Raw genomic sequence first — 4,260 nt, forward strand, 5'->3', positions numbered from 1 at the left:
TTGCGACCTGGAAACACCAGTGGGCAGAAACAAAAAAAGCCCCCAGAAAATCCTGCTGTCTCTAACCAAAGGGCCAGGAAAGGGGCAGCCCAAGAGAACAGAAAACTTTTCACTGTATGTGGCAGGTAGAATTCTAAGATGTCTCTCCAAATTTCCTGCCACTGATGTACATGCCCTGACCTGAAACTGTGAATCTGACGGACTTTACCTCTGTGATGAGGCTATGTTATATGGCACGGTTGACCTTAAGATAGGGAGATTATCCAGGTCGTCCTGGCCTAGTCATACGAGCCCTTTAAATGTCAAGCATTTTCTCTGGCTGCTAGTAGAAAGGGAAGTCAGAGAGATTCAAAGCATGAGAGGGATTTGACATGAGGGAAGTTTTCTGTTGCTTAGAGGGAGGGATCTGACAGCTAGCAAGACACAGGGATCTCAGTCTTAGAACTGCAAGGAAATGAATTCTACCAACAATGTGAAGGAGTTGGAAGTGGATCTTTCCCTAGTTGAACCCTCAGGTGGGGATGCAGCTGGCCCACATCTTGATTTTAGCTTCATGAGACCTTGAGCTATGGGACTCTTGACTCAGGGAAACGATGAGATAACAAATTTGTGTTGTTTAAGCCACTAAGTTATTGGTAATTTGCTTGTTCTTGAGACAAACACTATGAAAAAGCCACGCCCTCTCTCTCACCAATGACGCAGCAGTAGTGGAGCTGGTTGGCAGAATTCTGATTTCCACCCCTGTTGCTGCTGTAACAAACTGCCACAAAATCAGTGCTTAAAATAACAGAAATTTGTCATCTTCTGGAGATCAGAAGGCCAAAATGGTTCCTATGGGGCTAAAATCAAGGTGTCCACAGAGCTGCATTCTTTTTGGAGGCTCTGGAGAGAATCTGTTTCCTTGTCTTTTCCAGCTTCTAGAGGCTACCTGCATGCCTTGGCTCATGGCCGCTTACTCCATCTTTAAAGCACATTATTCCAACCTCTAGTTCTGTGATCACATCTCCCCTCTTTTTTTGACTCTTTTACCTTCCTCTTATATAGACACTTGTGATTACTTTGAGCCCACCTGGATAATCCAAGATAATCTTCCCATATCAAGATCCTTAACTTAATCGCATTTGCAAAGTCTCTTTTACCGTGTAGGGTAACGTACTCATAGGTTCTGAGGATTAGGATGTGGACATCTTGTGGGGGGGGCATTATTCTGTCTACCACAACCCCCTACAGAATAGCACTGTAGAGGCTTTATAAACCAAATTGACATTTGAACCACAGCCCACAAAAATGAGCTAGGACATACATTCTGAAAATAAACAGGTTAATTACATGCTAAATTAGGAGATCTAAATAGGAAACAGAGTCTTATAACATAATATCCAAATGTTTAGGATACAGTCCAGAATTACTCATCATATCAGGAAAATTTCAACTCAAATGAGAAAAGACAATCAACAGATGCCAACACCAAGCTTATGCAAATGTTGGAATTGTCAGGGATTTTAAAGCAGCTATTATAAAAATGTTCCAATAAGCAATTATAAATACTCTTCAATCAAATGAAAAAATTGAAAATCTTAGCAAAGATTTACAGAAGATATAAAGAAGATCCAAACGAAAATTTTAGAATTTAAAAATATAATAACTGAAATGAAAAACTCATTAGATGGGGTTTTCTTAATTGTACCTAGGATTTAATTTATAGAGGTGACTGAGTGAGGACACTGAGAGGTCAATGCCATTGTAAAAAGAGTCTATTAAGGGGCAAGCCATGCTGTGCAGGGCTACATGTGGAAGTATCAGGTCAGTCAGGAGGCAGGAGGAGTGAGGGGAAAGCATGGGCACAAGCCTTTCTTGTGGTTTCCAAAAGAAGGAATGGGCAAGGCAGGGTAGGCAAGTTTGAGCAAGTCTAGGATTGGATAGTTTGAATAATTTCAGCAGGCACGGGGCTATAGTGGTGGTCTGTACTTGTCCAGTACCTGGCCATGGGGTGATTTAGGGCAGAGGAAATACTGGCTTGGTGTGTGAAAGTTAGATAAAGGAGGTGGTTGGCGGTATGACCTTTGGATTGGTTGGTGTGCATATGAAAAGCATGTAGTGAGAGGAGTCATTTGCTATCTCTAGGAATTAGCCTTGGAGAGGCAGTCTCTCTCTGGCCAGCAAGGCCTCCAAGATGTCAAAGCATCATAAAATATAGAAAATGAAAAGCAATTAAAATAATGAGATCAATAGCAAAATAGGGATACCAGAAGAATCAGTGAACTTGAGGATAGAGCAATAGAAATTAGCAAGATGAACAAGAGAGAGACAAAAAATTTTTTAAAAATGAATGGGACTATCCTAGAGACTTGTGGGATAGTAACAGAAGATCTAACATTCATGCTATCAAAGATTCAGAAGAAGAAAAAGAATGCTGAGCTGAAAATTATTTGAAGATATAATGGCTCAAACTTCTCAGATTTAGTTAAAGACATAAACCTACAGATTCAAGAAACTAAATGTACCCCAAACAGAATAAGCTTTAAGGAATTCACATCCAGACACATCATAATCAAACTTTTGAAAATGAAAGACAAAGAAAAACTTTTGAAAGCAGTCAGAGCCCGAGGGAAACAACGTGTCACTGATTAGGGCACAATGATTTAAATGACAGCAGATTTCCCCTAAGAAACTTGAAGGACAGAAGGAAGAGGCAAACATTTTCCAAGTCCTGAAAAAAAAATCATTGTCAACCCAGAATTCTTTCTCTAGTAAAAAATATCCTTCAGGAAAGAAGGTGACGAAACGCTGAGAGAATTTGTCACCAGCAGACTTGCTCTAAAAGAATGGCTAAATGAAGTTCTTCAGACAGAAAGGAAATAATGAAAGGATACCTGGAACATCACGAGTGAAAAAACGAGCAGTGAGATCATATGGACTGCATTCTCAAAGTGACAGAATTATAGTGTTGGAGAACAGATCAGTGTTTGCAAGGAGTTAGGGTTGGAAGAGAGTGTGACTATTGAAGTGTAACACAAAGAAGTTTCTTTCTGGTGATGGAACAGTTCTGGATTCCGACTGTGGTGATGGTTACAGGAATCCACACACGTGACAAGATTTCAAATTTCACCCCCTAAAAGGAGTGTATGCACAGAAAGACTGGTGAAATTCAAATAAGATCTGCATCTGAGAAAGCAACACTGTACCACTGTGAATTTCCTGGTTTTGACATTTTATATGGTTTTAGAAGACATTATCATTGGGGCAATATTGAGTACACAGAAACTCTGTGTAACATTTTTTGTGGCGTCTCATCTTAAACAATTTCAAAGTAAAATGTTATAATAAACATATAGAAGATATTTTAGGTTTTTAAAAATTTAATAATTTATAAAGGTAGGACAAGAGCAGGTGAAGCAGAGTTTGAAGAAAATCAGCTGAATTGGCAATTGGTGTAGGAAGGATTTTGGTTGGTTCAGTGAGATTATTCTGTGCACACCCGCCTCCAATCTATATACGCAAATGTGTGCATATGCACACTCACACACACACAGTTATACTTGCCTAGGTGTCAGTATTTCCCTGTTGTTTTCTAGTATTCTCTTTCTAGCCATCTATCTTAGATTTTTCTGTGCTTAGCACTAGGAAAGATCTCTCAGGAGATCATCCCTCTTTTCCTATTGGTGGTCTGACCCATTTAACTCCTCTCCCCCTCGGTCTCCTGCTTCATCTCCTAACCCTTTTTGAAAACCCCTATAGTTCTTGCTGTCATAAAATTCTAGCCTCCATTTATAACAATTATATTGCCAGCAGCCTATTTAACATCCCAGGATTTACTGCAGCCTTATTAGATATGACGGGGTGAAAGGGCACAGGCTGAAGCCTGACTCAGCACTAAGTGATGTCAGACAAAGGAGTCACCCTACTGGTGCCCACAATCTCACTGTCACATTCCTGAGGCCCATATGTCCTCTGAAGGATGGTGGGGGGAGAACAGCTCCAGAAAAGTCTGAGGAAACCATGGCAGGTAAGTAGGTAGTTGGAAGAGAGGAAAGGAGTGGTGAGAGGTTACTCCATTTATGAGAATATTATCCAGCTCGAATCCTGTGATGATCATCAGGCTGAGACTGAGAAAGGATAAGAGAAGTCAAGAGAACAGAAGGAACAGAAAACTTCTTACAGCCAAAGACTCTATTCCCATTTGTTCTGAGGCTGGAGGGAAAGGCAGGGTCAAGGATGGTAGACCCAGTTCTGAGGCCACTGGGAAAGGGAAGAGAGAAT

This window comes from Diceros bicornis, chromosome 10, assembly GCF_020826845.1.
Source record: "Diceros bicornis minor isolate mBicDic1 chromosome 10, mDicBic1.mat.cur, whole genome shotgun sequence".
Lineage (NCBI taxonomy): Eukaryota > Metazoa > Chordata > Mammalia > Perissodactyla > Rhinocerotidae > Diceros > Diceros bicornis.